Genomic DNA, 15,254 nt, shown 5'->3' on the forward strand with positions numbered 1-15,254 from the left:
CAGTAGGTTATTAACACACTATTTAGGCTAAGTAAGAATTTCTTACATTCTTTGTGGTTGAAGTCAATAAAGTTTAACTGCAATGCAAGACCTACATGGAACTTTCCCCTACAGTTTCTCCTCTAAAACACACCTGTGGGTAAACTGGAAAACAGCCAAAAAAAGAAGTGAAAATTCAGTGAAAGCTCACATGAAAATTTAGTTCTAGTGTGTCTAATGGTACTGCCCCCATTGCTTGGATGCCATTAAAAATGGGAATGTTGGAAACCAATCTGCTGCAATCAGTGGAGCTCTGTCAAGGTGAGGTGTCTCTGAACACAGGGTTCATCAAGAACTCAGCGTGACAAACATCAGTCCAGTTTACACCTGGCCTGCAGCAATTGGCCCTGGACTGGGAAAGTCCCATTGAAGCAAATTGCAGAAGTGATTTCTGCCATAAAAAGCTGGGGAAGAGAAGAAGAAAAGGGGAAAAACTATCAGTGAAGTGTTCAATAAAGGTTTCCTTTTAAAGCGACTTGAAACCGGGTTCACCACCACACACATTTCTCCTCCTAAAGCAAAGTCAAAAGAGTAAATTCCAGAACATTAAAAAACTCAAGTCAGATCTCTCCAAGATTAGAATGATACTGCATTTTCTCTAATCAATGGATCTTGAAGGATGTTTAGGGCTGTATTAGGGGTTCTTTTATCCCTGAAGGGAGAGTACACTAAAATCTATTCAATATGCTTTCATGTGGGCACACTGATTTAGACTTTTAATTGCTAAGCTTTCTGAATACATTTCAAAACACTGCAGGTTAGATTATATGAACTATTAGAAATTAATCTGGGCATATTTCCCTTCCAGACCCTCTTCCCTGTACTACTCCCAAACAAAATACAGGATGTAAATTATACATGGCAAGCAGCATGAAAAGCGAAAAAAATACACAGATAATGGCTCCTGCTTCTTTCCTCAGCCATGCAGAGCTGTGTGCTGGGCAGACAAGGCAGGAAGGATGTGAAGCTACTGACCCACAATTTCAAGCCCAAAGGAAGTTGAGAAAGCCACCTTTACTTAGTACACACAGATCATGATGTTCTCCCAGGAAGCCTGGGCATTTATGCATTCCTGGAAAAAGCGAGCGTTGAATGCTGCCCTTCTGATCTGTTGGTGGTTTTCCCCTCCCACTCTGCACTGATGGAAATATTGGCCCACGCAGCTCTTATTGCCTGGCACTAAGTGCAGAAAAGGAAATTTCTATTATTTACAAATTACTTATTAATAAGTAATTGCTAATTATTATTTTTCCTTGAAGCACTCTATGTTCCTATTATCTCTCATTATAAGCCAAGGAAATGCATAATGAGTTGCCTGGTACCTGTTCCTTGCAGAGAACTGGATCTGTAGGGATGCACCCTAAAATGGTACAAACAGATAGAAGGTGCTGGACATATTGGAACACAGACTGGAAAAAAACCCATAAATAAACAACCAACTAAGCATCAGAAAACACATAAAGGAAAATGGACACCATCACTGGAGGTTTTCAAGCTGCAGCTGGACATGGTGCTAGATAGTCTTGTCTGTGCTCCCTTTTCCATGACAGGTTGGACCAGATGATCTTTCGAGGTCCTTTCCAACCTGGGCTGTTCTATGATTCCATGTTTAAAATAGCTAATTCATCTTCTGGGAAGCAGAATATTTTTCCACAGTCTTACTGTGACTTAAGGCTTGATTTGTCACCAAGACATTTCATGAGCAGTGTTAACTCCTCGTCATTACAAAGGAAAATTGAGAAGCCTTCAGCATTTCCAAACCTTCAACAAAAGTGCTGTTCAGACTGTGGTTCCCAGCAAGGGAGGGGAGAAGCACCGGCAAGGAAACCAAGCTCAGCCTGAAAACCATGTCATTACCAAGGTGCTGATATCCTGAGAGGCAAAACCCACTGAGCAGGAGGTGCCATCTTAATTTTGCTGTCCTGTAATCAGCTGTTGACAAACCGTTAATTGACTGAGCACAGCATCCACCAACACAGGCAAGTGTTGAGGAGGACATGGGTTGTCTGACTGGATGCATTTCCAATCTGTCAGCACGTTTTCAAAAGATAAGGACACAACTGGTTCCTCACACAGAAATGGAAATCACACCTGCTCCGAGCTGTCATTAACATACTACAGTGCCAGGGAACTGGGAGAGAGGGAGAAAATGCAAGTTGCATTTGCATGTAGAGCAGGAATTTACTTTCACTTCCTAGATCAGCAGCCCAGATTCCACCACAGTCAGTGGAGCAGCACTTGGTTTACAGGATGCTAAAAAAGAGAGGAAGAAAATTGTTGTCTAGTGTTTGCAGTATTAGATCTGAGAGGCAGCACACTGGTTGTGAGGCCACAGACCTTAAGCAAACACAGGAACTGCTTTTGCAATATGAAGCACAATTTAGTTGTGGAACCTTCTGCTAAAGGACCTATGAACAAGTTCAAAGAGGGAAAAGCAAATTCACCAAAGTTCAGTGCTGATACTTAAACTAAATGCTCCAGCAACCCTTTTTGGTGCCAGGTGTTTCCAACATAAAAATAGTACACACAGCCCAGACTTGTACTCTTTCCCTAGGGAATTGTTATTAACCAGTGTTGAGACAGGAGCCTTAATTTGACAGAAATGTCTGATCCAGCCTTGCAATCCTTAAGTTGAAGTTTAAGCAGATAAGAAAAAAAGGAACCTGATCTCAGAGCCCATAAACAGGTAACTAAGGGAAATTCTACATACTCAGTCTAAGCAACTTTTTTTTTTCCTTTCAACTCCATTAATTCAGGATGAGTTGGCACATGGTATTTTGCTATAATCTCTAATCTGCAAGCAAGCACAGCAATAATATTGACATTCCTCACTAGGGTTTTCTGATACACAGGTGTTTTTAAAGGCACTCACCTGTACAATGCATTAGTGATGTGCAGCATGTTAGGGGCCAGTAGGAACAAAGGGAAAGCATTGGAAAAAGCCCTCAGCTTGCATTTAATGCCATACAGCTTGTCAAGTGCATCAGAACACAGAAACAGAACACCCTCCCAAAGAAGCCCAAATTTTTCAATCCCCTGCCTCTGACAAAGAAATCTTTCCTGAGGACAAAATAAAAATATAGGCTGCAAAAATCCTACTAGCAAACACAACAATACAATATTTGTCCTCACACGAAGGATGGCTATTTGGAAGGGGAAGAGCAGGAGGTATTTGTTTTGGCCAAATAAATGAAAGTACTGAGAAGACATGCAAAAACCATAACCAAGTTGTTAGAAGAATGCAATGAAGGCAGCAACTTTAACTCTGCTCTACTCAGAGGAGCCTGAAGACTTTGGGCCACATCAGTCATTCTCCATCTGCATCAGCTCCCCTACCTTTGGTGAGATGCTCAGGACAAGAGGATATTTGGGGTATGCACACAGTATTGTGTGTAAGAAGACTTACACAGACCTTTTCAAGCCTCTTAAAACCAGATGCTGCAAAAAGAACAGTTTATTTCCACATTATCTTCATTAACATCAAACCCCTCACAGTGCTCCACTCCCCGGGGTGCTTTGAGAAACACTCAACTGAGCAGAGACTGCAAAGCAGCTCAGAGAGCAACATATACTGCAAACTGCTCCAGAACAGCAAGATGCACTGGCACAGGGAAACACATTAGTTTCAGGACAGAAAGGAAGGAAATATTGATCTGAAGAAACATTTTTACCAGGCAGTCACCCGTGTAAAGGAGAGTTACACACTCCCATTGTTTCCTCATGCCTCAGGAAACCTCACAAGTCCCAACATCCCCTCTAGCTTTTTCCCCTCCTTCCAGCTTGTATTCTAACAAACACTCCTTCCCTTTCATGAGAACAAAGGCAGGCTGACAGCTAAACCTGTGAAAGCAGCACAACAATCTTATTAAAGATGCCAGGTTTGCTCTGCTACCCTGCACAAAGATCCAGTGATGGTAATTAGAATGCAACCAGGAGTAGCTGGGTGAATCCAACGAGTGCAGAAACTGCAACACTTCCAAAAGCTCTAACTGCATCTGCCTAGGGGTGGGAATATATACACATGCCTTATCTGATTTCTCCAGGAACCTGCTGATGACAATTCGTGGAAAGTAGACACTCTGCAAACAGATATTTGATCTGAATATGACACCTGAATATTAATGCTTTCAGAATAAATGTACAAGATACACAAAGTCTCTGGCTACAGACAGCACTAAACATCTCACTCCTTGGCTCCCTCCTCCCGAGGAGCCATCAGTAATCTCCACTGCTTCACATACTGAAAGTAAGTAGGTTCTTTCAGAAGATTAGTTTAGCATCCAGTAATCTGTTTCTCTAAACAGGCTATTCTGAAGCACAGAAGCAAATCCCACTCTCTAATCCTGTTGGTTTCAGAGACAGGAGCCTGTGACAAGCACAGCTCTGCGTGCAACAGAATTACAGCATTTGCCTTTTGAGAAGATTTCTTCCCTTGCTTAGGCCAATTAAACTAAAAAAACTTAATACAGGAAATACTGAACCACTTACAGAGATTTTAAAGCAAGTCCAGATGCTTCACAATGTCAGGGAAATAAGTTTAATTCTTACAATTTACATTATCTCTCCCCCTCCACGGTTTCACTCCAGCCCTTGTCTATTTGTTGCCTCATTTAACACATCAAAATGTGGAACAAAAGCAGTGCAACTCCAGGAGCAGGGCTGAGCCAGGACCTGAGGAGGATCCCAGCACAGACCCAAGCAGAACAGCATGCCCCAAGATCCAAGCACGGCACAGAACACCAGTTACAAGCAACAAAATCCATCCATTACCTCAAATGTAGCAAGGGGATGAACCACGTGCAGGAACTGTTCCAACAGGAGGTAAAGCTGCAATACAGGCACTAAAAACAGTCCTAAAGACCAGCACAGCTTAAACCAGCACACAGCCCTCGAGCCTGAGCTTAAATGGGGCCCAAGGACCTATGGGAAGGGGTGTGGGCAGGGCCCCAGCTGAGGCTGGTCAGGACCAAGGAGTGTATCAGTGCCCTCAGGTGTAGCTGCTTCTAAAAAGAGAATTCTCTGGGATAGCCAGGCATTGTGTAATGACCAGGCATTGTGAGTACATAGACCCAAAAGGTTCTTTTTATCCAGGGAGACAGGCTTGAGGCATGTAGGGAGAAGTTCAGTCTGTGGTGGGCTGCAGCTTCCAATGTGTTTTTTTAAAATGCAGTTGAGTAGGAAAATGCTGTTTACATGGTTCTTTATATCTATTGCAATGGCTTTTAACATTAGGTGTGGGGTTGGGTTGTTTTTGTTTCAGTTTGGTTTACGTTTGTTTGGGAGGTTTGTTTTGGGGGGTTTGTTTGGTTTGGTTTCTGTCAGGTTTTGATTTTTTGGCTTATTCACCTACTACGGTGATTTCTGCCTTTCCTTGAGCCTGGGTTAGCAGATAATACTCTTCATTTTTTGACCTTGTAATTCTAAGATTCTCTACCTAGTCAAGCAGACTTCATGAAGCTCAAAGTAGTGGTTGGATTTCTTTGTTTTTAAGCCCATTCTGTAACATACCTTCTTTCTATTTATAGAAGATTCTGGTCATTACTCTGCTGATGAGCAAACAGAGCCTTTAGAAGTGATTTGTGCTTTTAACAGGGACCCTTAGAAAATAAGAATAGAATGTAAAAATGCAGATTGGTGCTGCAGTAGCCCCAAGGGAAGCATTACACCTTTTTTACAGTCCCCAAGCATTACTGAGATTTAATATTCCGTTTGACATTTGTGTTAAGGAGTAATGCTGACCCCAAAAGAAATTCTGGGCATAAAATTCACAACCCTCCTTAGGGAGAAGTAACCAGTTCCTGTTACCAGCCAAAAAAAGTTGTTGTAATTGTCTGGCCTTTTGTTCACAGCACAGATTTTTACTGGGAAATAACTGAACCACAAGTAGCAGCAAATGGTAGGCAGAGAGCTAAGAGGACTTACAGAACTGTCTGTTACATTTCCAAATGACAGCCCTCTGTTTTAGGGAATGACAGCAGAGCTCTTTTCTTAGGGTGTGGTGGGACTTGCCTGACTCCCTGCACATTCTTATGGCTTTTTTTTTTATTATTCTTTGTGCAACAGAAATCACATTGTTGCATTTAAGAAATTGTGAGGGAGGGGGTGGTCGGTAACATAAAAATATTTGTTACTGTTTTCTAAACTGCAACAAAGTATTTTTTCCTACTGTCTCAGTGATGCATGGAATTCAGCTCCTTCAAAAATTGTGTGACAGGAGGATCAGGAGTGCTGCTGGAAGCTGTGCTTTAGCAGGACACATTTCTTGCACATGGATCTGAATTTAGATCAAAACGAAACAGGTCATTTTCAGTTCTGTCCTAAAAGTTTGCCAGAAGTATAGTTCTCTATGAGGCCAAATCAGAAAGTGATTTTCCTGTCATTGTGGCCAAGGCTCTGCCAGTGTTACAAGTGCAAATGTCTGCTCAGCCACTCAATGTGGCTTGTTTGAAAATGCCTTTGGCTTCAGTTGCCTCCAGGTTTGGTGGTTTTCTTACCTTAATGTGTCTCCAAGACAGAAGCAAAATGTCTGCCCATGGGGTTTTAGGCATTACCTGAGAAGGTTGTCATTGTCTTATGCTTTCCCATTTTTCCTATTCATTTATCATGGGAAAATTCACAGAAATAGGAGAATAAAGTGTAAAATAGCAGCTTAAAGAACACCCATCACTCGTGCTACCGAGGCACTTGGATCTAAAGCTGTTCTGCTGGGCGAGGCCCAGGAATACGAATTCCACCCTTTCCCAGTGTTTTGAGCAGTGGCACAGTAACATTCCCACTGGGAAAGAGAGTTGTGACATGAGCTGTAATTAGAATGCAGTGTGCCAAATGGTACACTTGGTTCAGGGACAGAGCTGCCTGGGAGTGACTGGAGAGCCACAGAACTAGAATGAAAGGCTTGGATCCACCATCTCCTCACCAGAGACAGGTGGGTCTAAAACCAAAGTCTGGCTTAGGCAGCTCCTGCTTGGCACATCTGTGCAAACTGCCCCACACCTTAAGTGTGTGCCAACAGCAGCTTAGCAAGGCTCTGGGTCCCTGGGAATTACTCCTCAGTAACTGGGATATAAGGAACTACACACCATTTGCAAAGAAAAAGGACATGGCTCTTAATCATCTGATACAGATGGGAAAAAAAGAAGATATTTGAGGATATGTAAACCTTTAAAAGTGCATGATATATTTCACATTTCTTTCAAGGGGAAATGCATCCATACTTAAGAGCTTATGGATGAAGCTGGAGGACCAGGAACACTGTTGCCACGCAGAAAGCTACACGGTGGCTGGAATATTTCAGCAATAAAAATGAACTTTCAGGACAGGGCTCTGCTGGAATAAGCCATGTAAGACTATGTATTTATGTCCTTTAGATTGTTACCACACATAATCCACTTATTATAACTGGTTTACGTTGTCCACTCGTGGAGCTGAACAGCACTGAACAGCTAAAGGATGGCAAATGCGGCTCTGAGCGCTCACCAGCTTAACATATTCCACATAAAACCTGCTATTTCTGGATATCTGCTAATGCATTCTTTGGCAAAAGGGGAGCTCTGAAAGAAACTTTTACATAAGCCCCATCAGCAGCCCACACTTCAGAGAAATACCCACCCTCTCTTGTTTTAATTCTTTCTTTCAAAAGAAAAACCTTAACTTGACTTTGTGCCTGACACCCTTGTGTTCTGGGGCTCTGCACAGAAAACCCTGAGGGAAAATCAATTCTTTGCACTGATCACCTTAATTACCAAACCACACGTCTGAAAGTTGCACCGGGCTTAAATATTTATGGGCACTTTGGAAGTTGCATTTAATCACTGGTGGGTGACTGTATATTTGAAGATTTCTGTGGCCTTGGCAAACAAAACACGAGAATTTCAGCTTCCTCAAAGCTTGAGTAGCCTTTTCTGGCAGAGAGTTTGCAACCTTCTTTTCATATGGCCCAGCAATGAGATCTATACACCACCTCTCCTTGGAGCAGAGATATTTCTCTGACCACATAAATTCCTATGAAATGTAAGCACGTTCCATTTCATAGGAATGCTGCAGAGACAATCCAGCCTGGTAATAAAATCACCTCTGTTCAGTTGGCTCTTCATTCACCTGCATTTTTTGGTTATGTAAAAGGTATTGTCAGGGCCAAGAATTCTGAACTCAGAACAGAAAACTTTTTGGATTGATTCCAATTTTCACCCGAGTAACTAATCTCTCATAAAATCACCCCACTGATTTTAGGCTGTAGCTGAAAGGGATCTTTTTCCTAAAATTCCAGGAACAATTTGAGATCATTGTCCAAAGAACAAATGGCCTGAAGTGTCTATTGGACACTAGTGATGCAAGATAAGTGATGAGTTAAAACTCAGATCGTATCGCATGTAATTCTTCTTTCGAGCAGCTTATTTTCAACTGTCTCTGGGAAAAGGAGAAAAAGGAGAATTACAGTGGCAAATTCAAGGCAATTCCAGTGCCTTGCAATGTCTCGTGTAATTTTTACCTCTTTTAAATCATTGTCAGGAAAAAAAATAAAAGAAATCTGATTTGCCCTTGCTCCACCTAATGCACAGGTCAATGGGAAAGGAACGGGAAAACTGCTTAAACAGGAGGGCCAGGATAAGGATTTTATACTTGTTTTGAAACACTGAAGGAGATGAACATTACTTTGTTAAAATCTGGAAATTTTTAGAGAAGACTGTCCCCACAAGAGCCTCAGGAGTACTGGCATCTGTGTCAAGCCAGAATGCCTATTAAGATGGGGGCCAGAAATATTATTTTTCACTGCTTTTAGATGAAGACATATTTTCTTAGTGTGGGAAAGAATGACTACAAATTCTGAAAAGGTGATGCTGCAAAAACAGCAATAAATTGGAAAATATTTACTGTATATTCTGCTGCTTTCAGCCAAAGTCACTCATCTCAGCGCTAAATTTAGGTTGATAAATAAAGATATTCACAAAGGTTGGGGTTTTTGGAAGCTTGGCTTGAGAACTACACACAGTGGCATCTGGATTTACGGCTCTGCTGCAATATGTCTTTGGGACATTAAAGCAAGAACTTGGCTTCTGACAGGACAGTTTTCATTTTCTCAAACTGGCCATATTTTCAGGTGAGCTTTTACTCTTTCTGCAGCAAATCTTGGAGTGTTGAGACCTTTAGAATTACAGCACCTATTTGGTGTGTTTATGAGTGTGCAGTTGCTCCTCTGCTGCAGAACATCTGTGGGGTTGGCCTGGGTTTATATCTGTGCCTTTGGGCAGCCTGTTCCACAGGCAGCACTAGGAGCAGGTTTAAAATGGGTTTGACATTCCTGCAGGGAGCTGTTAGTGAGACTGGGACACTGCCTGGAACAGGAAAAGCACTGGCTGTGCTCACAGATACTCAATTCTTGTGCAGTCCCTGCTGAAGTCAACAGGAGATCTCCAGGCCTTTACATGCTTTAACACAGTTTGATTCACTTCTTTACACCAGAAAGGAGTTGAAAAGGGCTTATTTTTGAAAAAAGAAGTCACTGATGGTAAAAGTCCTGTATAAATAACTCCCTGTGCCATACCTAACAAATCTTAGCTGTGTGATTAAGGCCTGAATTTTGGATTCCTGTATTGTGTAAGGAAGAATAACCCTTTTTTTTGAATAGCACTCACTCAGAATTACTCTGTCAATGACAAGTTGCACTGTAAGTCATGCCCTGGGCACACCCTCACAAGTGGTAGAAGGGAACCAGGATCCCAGTGGAGAGGAATTCTGGCCACAAACAGCAACATGGAAAAGAGCAGAATTTGGCCACAGCTGTTTGCATTGGATTTACTGCCTGATGAGCCCAGCCAGCTTGAGCTTGCATCATAATCTAAGAAAAAACCTAATAATACCTTTCCATCTAACTCAGCCCCATATATCAGGCTCTGGAGGTGTCAGGACTAAAAAGAGAACTGTACTTCTGTCTTGGAGATATTTTTACTGCTGAGAAAGATATACTGCAAGCAACAGTTCCCTACACAGCAGTTCTCCTTTCTCTTTTCCACTTAAAAAAAAAAGAAAAAAGTAAGAAAAATAAGTCAAGCAATAAAAATTCATGTTTCACGTCGGATCTGATGCGCTCAAACTTGAAATCTTGTTCTCCTATCTCCTGCAAGATCTTTTAAATTCTGAAGAGGCTTGACAGGCAGAAAATGAACAGATGCACAGTAGAGGTGGGAGATGATCTTGTAGGAGGTCTGTGCTTGCCTTCTGCAAAGATAAGGAAGCGGAGGCATTCCTGAATGCTGGAGTGCTGTGTGGGGAGAGGGAGCCCCCAGCATGCACCTCTTGGCAGGGCTGGATATTACATAAGGCTTGCAAATGAATTCCTGTCCCTCTCTTTGGTACCTTGGAAGAGAATGAAGATCCCAAATAAAGACACAAGCAGCCCTTCAGGTTCCACGTCTCCTTCCTCGTGTCCCAGCTCCCCTGCTGAGCAGTCACCTTTCCAAAGGCAGCAAGCTGTTCCTCCAGCTCCCACACAGGCATTCCTGCTTCCTGGACAAGGGATCCCTGCTCCCTGTGGGTTGTGGATACCTCTGGCTGCAGGAAGTACACTGGGCACTGTTGTACTCTGGCGTGCTTCTGTTTTAGGCTTTGTGTGACAAACTGCACTTCGGTAGCCAAGTGTCTTCTGTACTCGGATAAAAGATGAAAAAGCAGATTTTTTAATATTATTTAATAATGCAAGATCAAGGACAGCCATTCAGGAAGGTAGGGAGGAACTGCACATTACTATAAGAAGCAAAAACAAGTGAATGGTGGGATTTTTTGATAATAAGGTACATTTTCCAATGCTGAATACCTTTGATAACTTGTCTCCAAATCACAAAGCCTGACAGGACAACCAGTTGTTCACATTTCTGCAGGATAACAGAGCCCAAAGTTAGTCAGAGATGTTCTTGAAAGCCACATTCAACTGGAAGGATTATGGGTACAGTGCCCTGTAAATATGATTTCCTCTTCTCATTACATACCTACCTTTTGGTGAGTAGCCATTAGATTCACACTAACATCACTCATAGGAACAAGAAAGCTCTTTAAATATTTCTTTTAATATTCCAAGGAATTTTTTTAGTCTTATTTTTGAAGGAGAGATATGAACATTCCTGGTCAGTCTTGTATAAAACCTTTGGTTAATTTTAATTAGATAGCAAAGGCAGAGCCGTGGTGACTTCCCAACAGTTACAGTGTTGTTGTGTTTTTACAGATTTATCTATTCTAAACTAAACCATTTGCCTTGAATACAACGAGCTTTATGGTTAATAAATCCATGTTAGAAACTGCAGGGAATACTTATTTTGGCCACATGTTGTTTACTCTCTACTTCATTATTTGTTTGAAACTATAAACCTCTTTTAGCTTTCACGTCATAAAAAATATATTGGAACTGTTATTTTGTTAGGCAAGTGTACAAATTTAAATAAAATCAGAAATATAAAATTATTACTCTCTGTGTTATAAAAAAACTTCTTATTTCCTAGTTTTGCAAACAATCCATCGAGAACAGATTCCAAAAGCCTAGGAGGGTAGTTCTGGAAATCCAGTATAGAACTGCAAAAAAAATTACATGGATGGTGATATTAAGTGTATTTTAGGGAAATGAGTGTTACAGTAATTTATTCTGCTCTAGGCAGTGCCATGAATCCATCATGGCACAAAGTGAAAGAAAACACGTCGGGAATGCTGGAATACCTTTCTTTACCAAGAGAAACCCACACAAAACAACAACAGGACAACATTCAGTATAGTAGAAAATAAACCTAATAGAAACAAATTACAGAAGGAATTTTCTAACTACACCTTCTATACCACACAACTAAAACCACTAAGTTTTTAACTGCCTTCATTTTTCCACGAGAAAGCCACGTGATCAGGAGGCAAAATCTTGGTTCAGTGAACACAGAATGACCCAGTCCAACCTCCCCACACAGAAAATAGTTGTAGAACACAAGGCCCAGTCTTCCTCAGGTCCCTCAAGAGAAGCAGTGGAATTACTGATGGGGAAGTCTAGGAAACAATGGATTTTGGTGCACCAAGGTAAATTATCATCCAGCACAGGAATATTTGTGCCATGGGTGCCTGCAGCGTCACAGAACAAGAGAAAGACACGTTGGCATCTCCATCCTATAATTGACCTTTACATTTTATAGTCAAGATTAAAACATGGAATTGAACTAACCTTTCTTTTTTTCTTTTTCTCCAAATTCTATCCAAAACTTATCTCATATTCACGGATACACTTCCAGCTGTGGAAACCTAAAGTGACAGCTTGATTCCTGAACCTTTTCTTTAACAGCAGTGGGATTATGGAAGTTGGACAACTACAGCTCTCCAGGTCTGTGCAAAACCAGCAGAGCAACACACACATAGAAGCTGAAGAAGTACAGATTTAACAGAAGCCAAATGAAGCTAAAGGAGAGTAACTTCTGTAAGTTTTGGTAATTGAAGCAATCACAGGAGTAATAAAAAGTCTGGCTCAGACACTTGTCTTCTCTAACTGGCCCTTCCTTGCTTTCTCTTTCTATCCTTTTCCTGTTTCATGCTCCTGATCAGGTTCAAATGAGACGTACCTTCTTCCATCTTTGCAAGCCTGACCTACTTCCCAGGGATTAGCAGCACCATGTCATGTCTCCCCTGTTCCAGGAATGCTCTGTTCTCTTTTAGGAATGAAACCAACTCTGGTTCGTCCCTGAGCAGCTTTGCCTGAAATGCAAACCTCCTCTGTGTTGAACGTGGCTAGAAATTACTCAAAAATTACTTGTAAAGTCCTTTACTCTTTTTATTATCAAGTCTTTCTTCCCTTGTTATTTTGAATTTACGTTTATCTGGAGCCATCATTTTCCATGTTCCTCCTCAGCCCTTTCATGGAGCTCTGTTTTGCCACCCCATTCATTCCCATGTTCTTGAACGATGCAAATATAATTATTCACCACCCTGCACCACCCCACAATAAAATGTTCCTCAGCCTTCCCTTTTGCACAGCGTTGTCACGTAGATTCTCTTAATTTGGCTCCACCAGATCTCAAACCTGTCTCTGTTTTGGCCAATCACTTTTTTTTTTTCCTTCCTCCAAAGAATCTATAGAAAAACTAACATTTCTCTCAGGTTTCTCCAGTTCTTACTAGCAGCAGAAAAAAAGTGCTTTCTGTATTATCTCCTCACAAAGCAGCTTCAGCCACGTGTGTGTCTTCTCGAATAATTGCTACTGCTGTATTTCTTTCCTTTCCCTAAATATCTCAGGTCTAAACATTGTTAAAACACCACATCCAGTTTTCAAACTGTCCACTCAGGAAGGGCACTGATAAATTAGAGGGTTTTGTTTTGTTTTTTACAGACCACGGGAATATTTAAAGGATTAGAAAACTTGTAATAAAGAGACTTTGAGTTCAGTGTATGTGTATCACATGGAAAATATGTGTTCTGAGAGGCTCTCACTTACTTAATCCTCAGCTGGCATTAACTGCAGTGGCAAGAAGCTCACAGCACAGAAAGGCAGGGATGTCTGTCAGCAGATCTCTGGCAATGGCAGGTACTGTTGGAACACCTAGTGAGGAGAAAATATCACTGAGTCATTGGGAGAGGCCTCATGACTCCTGAGAAGCAGCAAAAGAGGAAAAACCACCGTAATTGTTTCATTTCTGCGTAGCGTGAGCGGTGCTATGGGCACCTTCTGCTTCTGTTCCCAAACACACCGAGATCGCTCCAGCGTCAGTAAATCAAGGTCAGAGCAATACTCAGGCTTTAAGGAATGGTTCCATCGAGCCCAGATTCCTATGGGGAAATATGGGAGTGATGCAAAGGAGCCGCATAAGATAAATTGTTGAAGTGGAATAAAATCCAGAGGTGTAAGTCCTACTGCTTACTGAGGGGGAGGAGGGGGGAAGAAAGGTAGAAATGCTTTAGCAACAGCTTATCAACTTCTTTTTTTTTTTTTTGCAGTAAATGGTAGAAAATCTTTCATCATAAGTTACTTCCAAGCCAGGATAATCTCCAGCCAAATAAGAATTTCCATATTGGACAAGAAGGAGGCAGCCCAGACCTGTACAATGACGTCTTCTTGTTTTCTTTTTCTGGTCTATTTACCAGGCTAACTAAGGAAGTCGATTGTCTTAATTTCCACTAATTGAGGGTGCAATCATTCCATTCAAGGGCAGGGCTGCTGTTCAGAGGGACCTGGACAAGCCAAAGGGATGGGGCTGACAGGAATCTCACTGAATTCAAGGGAAAACACGGAATTATGTGTCTAGGATGGGGTAGACAATGCATTGGGATGGACAGGCTGCCTGCCTGGGGCAGAGCAGCGACAGGACGAGGAGTAATGGCTATAAACTAAAACAAAAGTTTCACCTCAACATGAGGAAGAACTTTACCTTGAGGGTGGCAGAGCACTGGAACAGCTGCCCAGGCAGGGCGTGGAGTCTCCCTCTCTGGAGACATTCCAAACCCACCCGGGCAAGCTCCTGTGTCACCTGCTCCAGGTGACCCTGCCTCGGACTGGATGGTCTCCAAAGGTCCCTTCCAACTCGAACTCTTCTGAGACGCCGGGATTCCGTGACAATCCCTCCTGGCCCTGGGGAACACTTGTTTTACCGTGATCCCACAGCACACCCCGACCGCGCTGGCGCCTCACAGCCTTTTAACCAGCTCTCACCACACGGCACCGCGAACGGGCCTCCTCATTATGGGCGCCCCAATACGAAGAGGGGGATCACAAAACCTGACCGAGCGACCTGGCAGCCACCGCAGCGCTGGGGCCGGAGAGCTTTGCCCGGTGGCCATGCTCGGAGCGGGACATCGGGGTTGAAGCCTTCCCCGAGGTCCGTGGCACGGGACGCTTCGCCCGTGAGGGGAACGGGCCCCTTTCCCGTGAGGGGCAGGAGGCTTTGCCCGTGAAGGGAAGGGATGCTTCGCCCGTGAGTGCAGAGCGGCTTTGCCCGTGAGGGGAAGGGGCGCCTTTCCCGTGAGGGGCAGGAGGCTTCGCCCGTGAGGAGAAGGCGGCTTTGCCCCTGAGGGGAAGGGGCGCCTTTCCCAGGAAGGGGAGGGGAGCTTTTCCCGTGAGAGGACAGCGCCTTCTCCCGCGAGGGGAAGGTGGCCTTTGCCCGTGAGGGGAGGGCGGTCCCCGGGCGGAGCCGCCCTGGAGGAGCCGCCCCCGCCCGGCGCAGGCGCCGCCCCCGCGGCGGCCGCTCGCGCCCGCACTTCCTGAGGGC

At 43.1% G+C, this 15,254-nt stretch overlaps 2 long non-coding RNA genes across 2 annotated transcripts; both read right to left on the reverse strand.

The window, feature by feature from the left end:
- Positions 1–9,501: 9,501 nt before the first annotated feature.
- On the reverse strand, positions 9,502–12,073 carry LOC113972417. The gene is made up of 3 exons (XR_003535896.1): positions 10,850–12,073; positions 10,489–10,678; positions 9,502–10,392 (listed from the first exon to the last, which is right to left on the reverse strand). It is a non-coding gene; the product is annotated as an uncharacterized LOC113972417 (long non-coding RNA).
- An 89-nt stretch (positions 12,074–12,162) lies between these two features.
- LOC113972416 lies at positions 12,163–15,142 on the reverse strand. The gene is made up of 3 exons (XR_003535895.1): positions 14,496–15,142; positions 13,487–13,591; positions 12,163–12,384 (listed from the first exon to the last, which is right to left on the reverse strand). It is a non-coding gene; the product is annotated as an uncharacterized LOC113972416 (long non-coding RNA).
- Between the last annotated feature and the right edge of the window lie 112 nt (positions 15,143–15,254).

This window comes from Neopelma chrysocephalum, unplaced genomic scaffold (assembly GCF_003984885.1).
Source record: "Neopelma chrysocephalum unplaced genomic scaffold, ASM398488v2 Primary Assembly neopelma1_91, whole genome shotgun sequence".
NCBI classification, from domain to species: Eukaryota; Metazoa; Chordata; class Aves; order Passeriformes; family Pipridae; genus Neopelma; species Neopelma chrysocephalum.